Below are 15,688 nucleotides of genomic sequence, written 5' to 3'. Positions count from 1 at the left end.
TGTTTAACCCTCAAATTCTTAAGTATTCTTTTAACCTTCTCGACATGGTTTCTCGCTCGGTTAGTGAGGAATTCATGAGAGATTGACTTGGCAAATGCTTGCGCCACTTTCATATTGATACTAGCATGAACCATTGAAATATAATCTTATTATGAGTTTACCAGACTTACCGAAAAGAATCCTAAACAACTTTGAGTTATGGGAATGTGAACGCCGAAACACTTTTAGCCATCGAATTTGTGCACCTTGGGATAGTATGGTATCGTGGTCGAGTTATGAGTCAGAAAACTTATGCATATTCGCACAGAAGGAACAAAATGATATTTTGGTATCCTCGGGAACCTCTCACTAGTTGTTGAGATGACGATAAGTTATCGGTGTTATTGGCTGCAAGTTTAAATGTCAATGGTCGAATTGTTAGATTCACTAAGCAAGTGGGCAAGACCGCTCATTTTTTGACAACATTTGCGAGTTAGCTATGGTTCGGACTCATTAGCGGAATTCGTGACATGACGAATATTTGGCGAGGTTCATTTTCATTTTGAGCTTTGATTTGTGTCGAGCAAATATTTTCTTACTACATTGTTTTATTTATACGAGTATCGATATGGAGTTATCTTTAACCTATTAATAAATGGTTTGAATGATTATAATCATTTTGTTATATGAATGGAGTTGGGAAGTATCATTATATACTCTCAGTTCGAGGTATTTTGTATGTGTAGAGAATGTGGAAATCAATAATTATGATGCTGAAAAATTTTACGCTCATGTGGTGTTCCAATTGGTGGTAATTTTACTTAAGTAGAAAGCAGTATTCTTCCAGCCTCAAAGCTTAAAGTTTTGGCGATGGTCTATTTTCTTAAATGGGCGTTGAAATTTCAACAACAATACACTTGTGAAGACAACTAAGATAGAAATGGGATGTTGTTAACTTATCCGTGGGATGTGATCTTAAAGTCCTCGTTCATGATATGATCAAATGGGGAGATAAAATGGAAATTAAAATTTATACTCCACTTGAGGTGATTGAAAAGAATTTTCTGTCTAGGCGTCTTACCTTCGGTTAGAGTAGAAGGATGTTGAGGAAATAAAGTCCAAACAACTGGATAATCACTGTTTCTTCTCTGTTTACTTATGGAGGATAATGGCATTATAAGAAAGCTGCTTCTAGATTTTTATACTAATTCAGGCAATTAGAAACCCAACAAGATTATCATCTTGGTGTATTTATACTTCATCGTGTTACGTGTTTCACTTCCAAGCCTTTGGAAGCCTTTTAAAAGGTTGTAAATATTAGATGTTGTAACACGGAAATTTTATGGTATTGACGATGTTGCCTGAGAAAGCAGTGCGTGAGCACGTTTGAGGCTTGTTCAAACGATGTATATGTATTACTCCAATGAGGAACAAGATCGTAATATTGCACCCTCGTTCGGTTACATTTAGTCGTTTACTTATTGTTGGGCTTAAACCAATGTTATTATACACTTACCTTCAGAGTATGTAAAGCTACGAATGTGTGGGTAAAAACTTTCGATGTTCAATTTGATTTAAATATATCTATTTTGACTTGATGCTTACGTAAGGAATTTTGTATTGTAGTATTGTTTAGGAAGACAATGAAAGTTTGAGTTTGGAAGCATGAAAGATGAATAATTACATCCGATCGCAACGGACGACATTTTTTTTATGTATGCAACTGTTATACCTCGATTTTCTTCTTGCGTATGTATTTATATACAAATATTCTAACTCGATTTCAGTTTTATATATATATCTTATACTCCTATCATCGAGTGTGGTATAACAATGATTTTAAATTTCAGGGACGAAATTCTTTAAGTGGGTAGATTGTGACAGCCCGTCCCAAATTTTACATTTTTATTAATTTTAGAAGTGTGAATTTACGAAAATGCCCTAGAGGTAAGGACTTTGACTTTCGTGGATCATCGGTTAGAGTGGCGTATGACTTATTCTTTTAGCATATACTCATAGTACTCGTCACAACAAACGCATAGGCGAAAACCGTTTGTGAGTCCGAATTATAACGGTATAGTTACGGACGTTTACAGTTGGTTATTTAAAGGTAGTTAAATTATTTGAACTCCCACCTTGTGGGAAGACTAACCAATCAGCCTGAAAAGGGAACCAATCACATAAAAGGAGGACAAAGCCTCCAGCCAATGAGAAAAAGAAAAAAAAAAAAAAAAGGGAAAGCTAGAGCTTTCCCGTGGGTTTTTTCCGCTCACGACCACCCATTTTCCAAGGCTGATTTTGGCCAACTCTGGCGAGTTTTTCGAAGCTACCACCACCACCACCATCTGAAGCTCTCATTCCCCTCTACAAAACCCATCCAAGAACCACCTTGGTTAACCCCTGTACGTGGCAGTTCGAGGCCACAAAACCCGATAAAAACCAATGGTGTTCCGGCCACCTTTTTCATTTTTCCGGCGAATCGGCAAAGCAATGGCTGACACCACCACTTGGGCTTTGTAGCCCATCATCCCAGGAGAAAATCAGGACCAGCCTTGACCCCGTTGGGGCACCGAGGAAGAAGAATTGAAGTATAGGGTTACCAACGGGTTTTAACAAAATTGAAGCTCTTCCCAACCTATTTGGCCTGGGTCACAGGTATAAATCGATTCCTAATGTTATGTAGATGAATTTTCATGTTTTGATCCTATGATTAGGTGGAGAAATGAGAAAGTTATAACGATGTAAAGTTTGCCCAGTTTCCGGCAACCTCCGCCACTTTCGAGGCATTTTCTGGCCAAATCACAGTGAGATAGCCATCGTGTAAGGTACCAAGTTCTTCGTCTCATCGAGAACTATGATTTTCATTTTTGAATCACTTGTTTTTGTTAAGTATTGACAAAGTTATGGACGTTGAAAGGTTGCCTAGAAATTCCAGCGAGTTACCAGCTTTCCCGCGAACAGCCATCTTTTAGACCATTTTCCGGCCACCTCTAGCCACCATTTAGACTCCAAGCTGGTATAATCTTGTCGTACAGACAATGAGCATATCTTAATGTGCGTAGCATTGAGCATATCTATATTACACCCAATCTTATCTTACAGACATTTCCAGTGGTTCCGACTTGTGTGCAGTGTAGTGCCTTATAAGTCACTAGAGGTGACTCCGGCTTATGTGCTAGCAATGATTGATGATCTATGATTCAGTCGTACAGGTCACTAAAGGTGACTCCGACTTATATGCTACCCATAATTAAAGAGATATGTGATGCGATATGAATATGTTGTACAAGTCACTAAAGGTGACTCCTACTTATACGCTAGCCATGATTGATGAGATACGTGACACTGATTTATATGCTAGCCATGATTGATGAGATACGTGATGAGATATGAATATATCGTATAGGTCACTAGAGGTGACTCCGACTTATATGCTAGCCATGATTGATGAGATACGTGATGAGATACGAATATGTCGTACAGGTCACTAGAGGTGACTCCGACTTATATGCTAGCCATAATTGATGAGATACGAATATGTCGTACAGGTCACTAGAGGTGACTCCAACTTATATGTCAACCATGACTGATGAGATACGTGATGAGATATGAATACATCGTATAGGTCACTAAAGGTGACTCCGACTTAGGTGCTAGCCTATATGTGATGAAATGCTAGCATATATAATGAATATATGTGATGAGCTAGCATATGTGGTGAATACGTGATGAGCTAGCAGATGTGATGAATATGCGATAAGTTAGCATATGATTATAAATATGTGAAGCATGACTTGAATTGATATATATATATATATATATATGTATATTTTTATATTCTAATTCTCGAAATTTTACAGGTATTGTAGCAAGGGGTTATAGAAATTTAAATGGTTTCTATTAAAATTTTAATTACTGGACCACTCACATTTATCTTGTATTCACCCTTCAGGTCTTCTTAGCTGAGCTTTCTTATCGTTGAGGAATTATGGCGATTCTTAGTATTGGAGTTTATTTCGAGGGTACGATTCTTAATTCACTCTTCTGTACTTGCTTATGCTCTAACGTCTCGTGTGAAGTGGGTTCGCTCCTGGTCACCAGTGCACTCTTGTATTTAGGCACTCTTAGGTTTAAATTTATTCACTATATTTCCACATCATCACACTTTATGGCTTCGTCCCCTTCTAGGTGTCGGCCAGCACAGCTCGATTCGGAGTCCTAATAGACATTCCGGGTTGGGGTATGTCAAAAAAAATACTATAATAATTATATATATTAATTTAACAATTTTATAGCCCCAAAAACTATAATAATTATATATATATATATATATTAATTTAACCATTGGATATGCTTAAATATACATACCATTCAATTTCTTAAGTGTTATACGTACAAAATAAATAAATTTAAATCTACTTAATAAATAAATATATATATATATATATATATAAACACACACCATTGAACTTGATGGGATACAAATTCTACGAAACTAATTTCAACGATACAACCATCAAACTTGTTTCTATATGCTTCGAGATCACATTAGCAAAAAATCACAAAAAACTAACATTCAGAGATCAAGCAACGAGACAAAACTTTTCGACGGTTATCAACGAAAAATCACGATTTAACGACTATTTTAAATCCAAATTTGATGATTTTTTTACAACTACACTCCTTGATCCTATATGAATACAATGATCGAACTCGATCTTCAATTTAAAATATTTACACTAATGGATACCACAAAATCTTATGTTATACTTAATGAAAGTATGAATAAACTCTTGAGTGTTAGTGAATCTATTGTTTTGATGAGATACACATTCTACAAAACTAATTTCAACGATCCAACCGTCAAACATGTTTTTATATACTTCGAGATAGCATACGTCAAAAATTGCAAAAAACAAACATTCAGAGATCAAGTTATGAGACAAAACTTTTCGGGTTATAAATGAAAAATCACGATTTAACGGTTATTTTAACTCCGATTTTGATGATTTTTAACTGCTACACTCCTTGACCCTATATGAATAAAATGAATGAATTCGATCTTCAATTTGAAGTATTTACACTACAAGATTTTATACTTAATGAAAGTATAAATAAACTCTAAGTGTTAGTGAATCTATCGTTTCGATGGGATACGCATTCTACGAAACTAATTTCAACGATCTAACCGTCAAACTTGTTTGTATATGCTTCAAGATCGCATACGCAAAAAATCGCAAAAAACAAACATTCAGAGATCAAGTAACTAGACAAAAAAATTCAACGGCTATCAACGAAAAATCGTGATTAAACTGTTATTTTAACTTCGATTTTGATGATTTTTTACAGCTACACTCATTAACCCTATATGAATATAATGAATGAATTCGATCTTCAATTTAAAATATTTACACTAGTGGATTCTTATGTTATACTTAATGAAAGTATGAATAAACTCTTTTAAGTATTAGTCAATCTATCGTTTTGATGAGATACGCATTCTACGAAACTAATTTCAACGATCCAACCGTCAAACTTGTTTATATATGCTTCAAGATGGCATACACCAAAAATCGCAAAAAAAAAACATTCAGAGATGAAGTAACGGAACAAAACTTTTCAACGGTTATCAACGAAAAATCACGATTTAACGGTTATTTTAACTCCAATTTTGATAATTTTTTACAGTTACACTCTCTGACCCTATACGAATGCAATGAATGAACTCGATCTTCAATTTAAAATATTTACACTAGTGGATTATACTTAATGAAAGTATGAATAATCTTAAGTGTTAGCGAATCTATTGTTTTGATGGGATACGCATTCTACGAAACTAGTTTCAACAATCCAACCGTCAAACATGTTTGTATAAACTTCAAGATCGCATACGCCAAAAGTTGCAAAGAACAAACATTCAAGGATCAAGTGACGGGATAAAACTTTTCAACGGTTATCAACAAAAAATCACAATTTAACGGTTATTTTAACTCTGATTTTGATGATTTTTTACAACTACACTCCTTACCCTATATGAATACAATAAATGAACTCGATCTTCAATTTAAAATATTTACACTAGTAGATACATGTTATACTTATGAAAGTATGAATAAACTATTAAGTGTTAGTCAATCTATCGTTTTGATAGGATACGCATTCTACGAAACTAATTCAACGATATAACCGTCAAACTTGTTTGTATATGCTGCCATATTGCATATGCTAAAAATCGTAAAAAATAAACATTCAGAGATCAAGTAACGAGACAGGTGTCACAGCCCGTCCCGAAAATTTTATATCGGGAGCGTGAAATGACGGAATTACCCTTAGCGGGTATTAAGGTACGTGTGTGTGACGTTATTTGGATTAATTTTATAAGTTTTGGGATTAAAATTTTGGTTTTGGAATTATGTGGTTAGGGAATTGGATGGATGGTGAGGATTTAGTGTGGACACCTCACACACTTCTTGTTCTCTCCCCCTTCCCGTATCACTCTGTCTCTCTCCTCCCTCACGGCTTTCTCTCTCTCTCTCACCCCGATTGTACGGACATCACCAAAACCATCCAAAACTCCGTGGATCGAAGCAAACAAGGTAAGATTCTTCATCCTTGTGATGCTCTGAGTCGTTTGGTGTTAGTTTTAGGAAGGGAAACCTTCGAATTAACGTGAAACCCGAACCCTCATTTTTTGTCATTGTTCATGTACACGTGAAATGTTGTGTTTCAGGGAATTCTAAGCTTATAGTGAGCTTAGTAAGGTCCCAAGGAAGCTCGGAGTGCTTCGTTTAAAGGTTTTGGATGTCGGGATCACCACGTTCAAAGTTGGCCGATTTTTGTGAAATTTCTCCGGTGAGATTTCGTGATTTTTAGAGCTTTAAAGTAGTGTATCGTGATTCTACATGTTTGGGGCTTCAAATTGATATAAAATAAGAAGAAAATGGTTGAGAAACGAAGAAGAACAAGGAGTTTCAAAGTTGGCCGGAAACCGGCCGCTGGAAAGTTCAGTCCGACGAGCTGAGGTTAGGGATGATGCGCGTGGGGGCGCGTGTCCCCGTGCCTGTCCCGGCGCGTGGGTGCACGTGTGGCCTCCAAAAATTTACCTAAAAATTTCTCGACGTCCGTGACGTCGAGTAGGTCGATGTGATATATTCATATACCCAAATTGAGCATCGTATGAGAAGTTATTTCGAATTGTTGGTTATTTGTTTAAATTAACGTTTTTATAATTGTTTCGCATATAGGTGACACCTATCCCGAGGACGAGCGCATCCAGGGACGTCACGGGGGTTACGACCCATCGACTTATCAGTGAGTGGGCAGTTTTGTTTTCGTATTACCTATATACTACTGTTTTCCCAGAAAATGCGTTTATATGAAATTATATTTCTAAAATGCCATGCATGCATATTATGAGTTATGAATTGATAATTGATGCATATATATATGTGTGAATTGGTGCCGTGGACGCACAGGTGAGTTTATATGGTTTATATGAATGAATGATGATGTGATTGCGTTGTGAGCTCATAAATTGCACCTTTGGTATTAATGCTTATAGTATTCACCACACCGCACGCTCGCCTTGGATCCAAGTAGGTGGATGTCGTACAAACCACTAGAGGTGGTTCCGACATGCCAGTCGTACAGACCATTAGAGGGGTTCCGACTGGTGGGTGACTTTAGATTATGTGCACAGATGATTGATGAGAGAAGCACTAGAGCGTATTATGTCACCATCTTAGTCGTACAGACTACTATAGGTAGTTCCGACTTATGTGCAGTGTAGAGCCGTACAGGTCACAGTTGGTGACTCCGGTAAGATGGGATATTGAGCTATAGAATCAGCCGTACAGGACCACTGCAGGGTCTCCGGTTGATTTATTATTTCACCTGATTATATCGATGCATTCATATTATATTTTGGCATGGCATGGCATATTCTTTCTGAGATGTTATGTTGATAGATGGTGAGCGGAGTTTTGATGATATATGTATATATATATGTTTATATTCTATTTTCTGGGAAAGTATACAGGTTTTACGGAGAGGGGTTAGAAATGTTTTAAATGAAATGTTTTGGAAAATCTTTGGTTTTACTGACCCACTCATCTTTGTTTTGCGCCCGTCCAGGTTCTAGTTAGCAGTTGGTGGCTCTCGAGGTCTTTTTCGGCATTCTGACAGACGTACTGCATGTAGGACTCACCTGCGGGTGTTGTACTTTATTTATGGTCCTACTTGACTGCACTTAGACCTACGCTCTGAATTCGTGTGTTTATTTTATAACTCTCTCTTTGATGCTAGTAGGTTATTACTGCTAGTGGTTGGTTTAAATTCCTTCATATTTCTGTTATATCTTGCTTCCGTGTCGCACTTTTGGCTACGTCACACTCACGTGATGGCCAGCACGCCTTGATTCTAGGATCGGGGTGTGTCAGTTTGGTATCAGAGCCTAGGTTGCAGTCCTGTATAATTGTTAATGCTCTAATGACCTTTTGATGTTTTCTGTCAGAATTATGCCGCCTCGTAGGGAACGTAGGGAACCCCGCCGTACTTCTGAACCTAATTTCCCTGATATTACTCAGTTAGGGGAAGCAATGGCCCAGGCTTTACATAATGCAATTCGTCCTCCTCCCCCTCCTCATGAACACCCCTGAAGACCATGTACAATTTGAAATTGGATCGTTTTATGGGTAATGAAGGTCACGAGGGGGTAGAGAAATGGCTAGACCATATTGAGAAGACGTTTCAAGTGATGCAAAGTCAGGGAACTTTCCTGCTGATAGGTGGGTTGAGACCACTACCTGGTTTTTGGGCCGTGAGCCAGCAGCTTGGTGGGAAAATCAGGCTAGGTACATGTCACCTGAGACGGCTGCTGACTGGAAAGTATTCACAGAGAACTTTATGAAGAGATTTATCCCTCCAGAATACATTGATCGTAAAAAGCAAGAGTTTACTCGATTGAAACAGAGGAATATGTCAGCTCATGAGTACTACAGAAAGTTTACTGATTTGTCTCGTTATGACCCTGATACAGCTGGTAATCAGGTAGAGATGCTTCGACGTTTCAAGTTGGGAACTAAGAGAAAGTGGCGGACTTTTGCCAGTGCACTTCCCTGTGCCGATTATCATGAGTTGTTCGAGATTTTGGTTAGGATGGAGAACTTCGATAATCTTCCCAGTGAGAGTGAGGATGACGAGGACAAGAATGATGGTCAGAAGAAGGATGATAAAGGTAAAGGTATCTATATTCCGGAACCTCGCAAGACTCAGAATTTTAAGAAGAGTGGGGCGAGTTCGAGTTCTTCTAGTGGTGGATATAGTATTACTGGCCCGAGGAGAGGTGGTGGAAGATTTTCTGGTGGACCCAGATTTCAGAGGCAGAGGGATTTTGGTGGAGCTGGTGGTTATGGCACTCCGTGGTGCCGTCGTTGTAATTTTCGTCATCATGGTGAGTGCAGGAGAGGTGGTGGTGCTTGTTATACTTGTGGACAAAAGGGACATCGGGCTTCTCACTGTCCCCAGGGTCAGCAGAGACCTCAGCAGACCACTGTGCCACATCTAGCGCCGATTCAGCAGAGTTTTAGACCAGGCAGTTATGGCCAGTCGGGTCGTGGTGGTGCCTACCACTACCAGGGGGATGCTGCTCCTTATGCTTTCTGACCTTATCAGTATCCCCAAGAGCCTTATTCTCATATAGGTTATTCTCAGGACTTTGGGGGTTATTCTTCTTATTCATCCATGCCAGTTGGTGGATCTCAGTGGCATCAGGGAGGTCAGCCCCGTCAGGGGGAAGTTGCTACTGGTGGTGCAGGATCATCTAGGCAGCCTAGTCAGTCAGGCCAGGGATGTACTCCCTAGAGGCGAGGTAATCAAGGCAGTAGAGGTCGTGGTGGACGATAGCAAGCTCAGGGGCGTGTTAATCACATCTCACTGCAAGATGCTCAGAACCATCCCGATTTGATCATGGGTACGTTAAATGTTCTTGGTCATTTTGCTAGAGTTTTGATTGATTGTGATGCTACGCATTCTGTGATTTGTCATACGTTTGCTCAAATGACTCAACCTCACCCGTCGCCTCTAGGATTTGATTTAGAGTTTGCCATGCCTAGAGGAGATAAGTGTTATGTTGATAGTGTGTATCTTGGGTGTCCAGTGATGGTAGAGGGCGTAGTTATGCTAGCTGACCTTATTCCATTAGATATTGTGGATTTTGATGTAATTCTTGGGGCTTATTGGTTGCATTATAATCGTGCCCATATTGATTGTTATGGGAAATCAGTTACTTTTTATCGTCCTGGACTACCCGAGGTTACTTTTGTGGGTGAAAGAAGTGGGGTGAGACATGGTGTCATTTCTACCATAAGAGCAAGGAAGTTATTATTGAAGGGTTGCCAAGGATATTTAGCACATGTGGTGTTAAATGATGTTGTTCCTAGCAGTGTAGAAGAAGTTGGTGTGGTCAGGCATTATCCTGATGTATTTCCTAATGATTTGCCGAGGTTACCTCCAGACAGAGATGTGGAATTCTCTATTGATTTGCTTCCAGGTACTGACCCTATATCTCTAACTCCTTATAGAATGGCTCCTGCTGAGCTGAGAGAATTGAAAATTCAGTTACAAGAATTACTTGATAAAGGTTTCGTTCAACCTAGTTCGTCACCTTGGGGAGCTCCAGTATTATTTGTGAGGAAGAAAGATGGACCTCTGAGATTGTGCATTGATTATAGGCAATTGAACCGGGTAACGATTAAAAACCGTTATCCATTGCCTCCCATCGATGATTTGTTTGATCAGCTGAAAGGTGCGTGTGTATTCTCTAAGATTGACTTGAGATCTGGTTATTATCAGTTGAATATTAAGGATGAAGATGTACCTAAGACGGCTTTCCAAACCCGTTACGGACATTATGAATTTTTGGTTATGCCATTTGGGTTAACCAATGCACCTGCAGCTTTCATGAGGTTGATGAACGAGGTATTCCAGCAATATCTTGATAAATTTGTTATTGTTTTTATTGATGATATTCTGGTATACTCTAAATCTAAAGCAGATCATATCCGACATCTTAACTTGGTATTAAAGAAATTGAGGGAACATCAGTTGTATGCCAAGTTCAGTAAATGTCAGTTTTGGTTGACTGAAGTGGCATTTTTGGGGCATGTTGTATCGGCTCAAGGAATTCAAGTAGATCCTCAAAAGATAGCAGCAGTGGAGAAGTAGGAGCAACCTCGAACCGTCACTGAGGTACGAAGTTTTCTTGGTTTGACAGGTTATTACCGACGGTTTGTTCAGGATTTTTCTATGATTGCTTTGCCATTAACGAAGTTGACCAGGAAAGATGTTAAATTTGAGTGGGATGAGAATTGTGAGCGGAGTTTCCAGCAATTGAAATATTGCCTCACTCATGCTCCAGTATTGGTACTTCCTGATGATAGCATAATAGAGTGATTGCTTATGCTTCTCGACAGTTGAAAAATCATGAAAGGAATTATCCTACTCACGATCTTGAGTTGGCAGCCATTGTCTTTGCCTTGAAGATTTGGAGGCATTATCTATATGGTGAGAAGTGTAGGATCTTCACTGATCACAAGAGTCTTCAGTATCTATTTACTCAGCATGATCTTAATCTTCATCAACGAAGATGGATGGAATTATTAAGTGATTATGACTGCACTATTGAGTATCATCCGGGTCGTGCTAATGTGGTAGCTGATGCACTGAGTAGGAAACCTCAAGGTAGACTCAATGCTTTATATGCTTGTCGTGTTCCCCTTCTTCCTGAACTGAGGGCAACTGGAGTAAAGTTGGAGTTGGAAGATCGAAGCGAAGCTTTTCTTGCTAGTTTTCAAGTCAGGCCAGTTTTGGTTGATTGTATACTCGAAGCTCAGATGGTGGATGAAGAAATTCAAGAAATGGTTCAATTAAGAAATGAAGGGAAAAAGAAAGACCTCATGATTTGAGAATCAGATGGCATGCTTATGCAGGAGAACAAAATGTATGTTCCGAATAATGAGGAATTAAAGAAGGAAATTTTGGATGAAGCGCATTGTTCAGCTTATGCGATGCACCCAGGAGGAACAAAAATGTACCATACCATTCGACCATTTTATTATTGGCCGAGTATGAAGAGGGAAATTGCTTAGTATGTGAGTAGATGTATTATTTGCCAGCAAGTCAAAGCAGAAAGGAAAAAGCCTTTTGGGTGAATGCAGCCACTTCCTGTTCCCCAGTGGAAATGGGAAAATATAACCATGGATTTCGTGTATAAGCTTCCTCGTACACGAAATGGATTCGATGGTATTTGGGTGATTGTGGATCGACTTACCAAGTCAGCGCACTTCATTCCAGTGAGGGAAAAGTATCCTCTGAATAAATTGGCTAAGTTGTTCATTACGAAGATTGTGAAGTATCATGGAGTTCCAGTGAATATTATTTCTGATCGAGACCCAAGATTTACTTCTAAATTTTGGGTAGCTTTTCAGGAAGCTCTTGGTACGAATTTGCTATATAGTACTGCTTATCATCTTCAAACTGATGGGTAATCAGAGAGGACGATCCAGACGTTGGAGGATATGCTGAGATCTTCAGTGTTACAATTTGGTGATTCCTGGCATGATCGTCTAGACTTGATGGAATTTACCTACAATAATAGTTTTCACTCGAGCATTGGTATGTCACCATTTGAGGCACTTTATGGTAGGGTGTGTCGTACGCCCTTGTGTTGGTCTGAGGTTGGTGAAAGAGTGTTAGAAGGCCCTGAGATTGTGGATGAGACTACTCAAAATATTCAGGTGATTAAGTCTAATCTGAAAGCAGCCCAGGATCGACAGAAGAGTTTAGCTGATCGACATGCCACTGATCGAGTGTATAATGTGGGCAATTGGGTATTTTTGAAATTGTCACCTTGGAGAGGTGTGGTACGATTTGGAAAAAGAGGAAAGCTAAGTCCGAGATACATTAGACCTTATGTAATCACTGAAAGAATTGGTGAAGTTGCCTACCGGTTGGAGTTGCCTCCGGAGTTATCTAAGGTCCATAATGTGTTCCACGTCTCTATGCTTCGACATTATATTTCTGATCCTTCGCATGTGATCCCTCCTCAACCGCTAGAGATTAATCCGGATTTGATATATGATGAGGAACCAGTCACTATCTTGGATTGGAAAGATAAGGTTCTAAGGAACAAGACGGTGAGTTTGGTGAAGGTGTTGTGGAGGAACCATTCGGCAGAAGAAGCTACCTGGAAGACAGAAGATCGAATGAGAGAGATGTGCCCAAGGTTATTCTATGGGTATTAAGCGGTTTATTTGATTGTGGGAATTTCGGGGACGAAATTCTTTAAGGAGAGGAGATTGTCACAGCCCGTCCTGAAAATTTTATATCGGGAGCGTGAAATGACGGAATTACCCTTAGCGGGTATTAAGGTACGTGTGTGTGACGTTATTTGGATTAATTTTATAAGTTTTGGGATTAAAATTTTGGTTTTGGAATTATGTGGTTAGGGAATTAGATGGATGGTGAGGATTTAGTGTGGACACCTCACACACTTCTTGTTCTCTCCCCCTTCCTGTATCACTCTGTCTCTCTCCTCCCTCACGGCTTTCTCTCTCTCTCTCACCCCGATTGTACGGACATTACCAAAACCATCCAAAACTCCGTGGATCGAAGCAAACAAGGTAAGATTCTTCATCCTAGTGATGCTCTGAGTCGTTTGGTGCTAGTTTGAGGAAGGTAAACCTTCGAATTAACGTGAAACCCGAACCCTCATTTTTTGTCACTGTTCATGTACACGTGAAATGTTGTGTATCAGGGAATTCTAAGCTTATAGTGAGCTTAGTGAGGTCCCAAGGAAGCTCGGAGTGCTTCGTTTGAAGGTTTTGGACGTCGGGATCACCACGTTCAAAGTTGGCCAGTTTTTGTGAAATTTCTCCAGTGAGATTTCATGATTTTTAGAGCTTTAAAGTAGTGTATCGTGATTCTACATGTTTGGGGCTTCAAATTGATATAAAATACGAAGAAAATGGTTGAGAAACGAAGGAGAACAAGGAGTTTCAAAGTTGGCCAAAAACCGGCCGCCGGAAAGTTCAGTTCGGCGAGCCGAGGTTAGGGATGATGCGCGTGGGGGTGCGTGCGGCCTCCAAAAATTTACCTAAAAATTCTCGACGTCCGTGACGTCGAGTAGGTCGATGTGGTATATTCATATACCCAAATTGAGCATCGTATGAGAAGTTATTTCGAATTGTTGGTTATGTGTTTAAATTAACGTTTTTATAGTTGTTTCGCATATAGGTGACACCTATCCCGAGGACGAGCGCATCCAGGGACGTCACAGGGATTACGACCCATCGACTTATCAGTGAGTGGGCAGTTTTGTTTTCGTATTACCTATATACTATTGTTTTCCCAGAAAATGCGTTTATATGAAATTATATTTCTAAAATGCCATGCATGCATATTATGAGTTATGAATTGATAATTGATGCATATATATGTGTGAATTGGTGCCGTGGACACACAGGTGAGTTTATATGGTTTATATGAATGAATGATGATGTGATTGCGTTGTGAGCTCATAAACTGCACCTTTGGTATTAGTGCTTATAGTATTCACCACACCGCACGCTCGCCTTGGATCCAAGTAGGTGGATGTCGTACAGACCACTAGAGGTGGTTCCGACATGCCAGTCGTACAGACCATTAGAGGGGTTCCAACTGGTGGGTGACTTTAGATTATGTGCACAGATGATTGATGAGAGAAGCAATAGAGCGTATTATGTCACCATCTTAGTCGTACAGACTACTATAGGTAGTTCCGACTTATGTGCAGTGTAGAGCCGTACAAGTCACAGTTGGTGACTCCGGCTAGATGGGATATTGAGCTATAGAATCAGCCGTACAGGACCACTGCAGGGTCTCCGGTTGATTTATTATTTCACCTGATTATATCGATGCATTCATATTATATTTTGGCATGATATGGCATATTCTTTCTGAGATGTTATGTTGATAGATGGTGAGCGGAGTTTTGATGATATATGTATATATATATGTTTATATTCTATTTTCTGGGAAAGTATACAGGTTTTACGGAGAGGGGTTAGAAATGTTTTAAATGAAATGTTTTGGAAAATCTTTGGTTTTACTAACCCACTCATCTTTGTTTTGCGCCCCTCTAGGTTCTAGTTAGCAGTTGGTGGCTCTCGAGGTCTTTTTCGGCATTCTGACAGACGTACTGCATGTAGGACTCACCTGCAGGTGTTGTACTTTATTTATGGTCCTACTTGACTGCACTTAGACCTACGCTCTGAATTCGTGTGTTTATTTTATAACTCTCTCTTTGATGCTAGTAGGTTATTACTGCTAGTGGTTGGTTTAAATTCCTTCATATTTCTGTTATATCTTGCTTCCGTGTCATACTTTTGGCTACGTCACACTCACGTGACGGCCAGCACGCCTTGATTCTAGGATCAGGGTGTGTCAACAAGACTTTTCAACGGTTATCAACAAAAAATCACGATTTCACAGTTATTTTAACTCCGATTTTGATGAGTTTTTACATCTACATTCTTTGACCCTATATGAATACAATGAATGACTTCGATCTTCAATTTAAAATATTTACACTAGTGGATTCTTATGTTATACTTAATGAAAGTATGAACAAACTCTTTATGTGTTAGTGAATCTATTATTTTGATTGGATACG

The 15,688-nt window shown here is 39.2% G+C and overlaps 1 long non-coding RNA gene across 2 annotated transcripts; it reads left to right on the top strand.

The window, feature by feature from the left end:
• The first annotated feature begins 6,309 nt into the window (after nt 1-6,309).
• On the top strand, nt 6,310-15,230 carry LOC126627120 (uncharacterized). 2 transcript variants are annotated; one of them, XR_007624911.1, is made up of 3 exons: nt 6,310-6,831; nt 7,224-7,290; nt 15,159-15,230. It is a non-coding gene; the product is annotated as an uncharacterized LOC126627120 (long non-coding RNA). The 2 variants fall into 2 exon arrangements; XR_007624910.1 differs by lacking the exon at nt 15,159-15,230 and adding an exon at nt 8,113-8,436.
• The last annotated feature ends 458 nt before the right edge of the window (nt 15,231-15,688 follow it).

This window comes from Malus sylvestris, chromosome 6 (assembly GCF_916048215.2).
Source record: "Malus sylvestris chromosome 6, drMalSylv7.2, whole genome shotgun sequence".
NCBI lineage: Eukaryota > Viridiplantae > Streptophyta > Magnoliopsida > Rosales > Rosaceae > Malus > Malus sylvestris.
The sequence above is the reverse complement of the archived record's forward strand: the minus strand, read 5'-3'. Positions and strand labels throughout refer to the sequence as shown.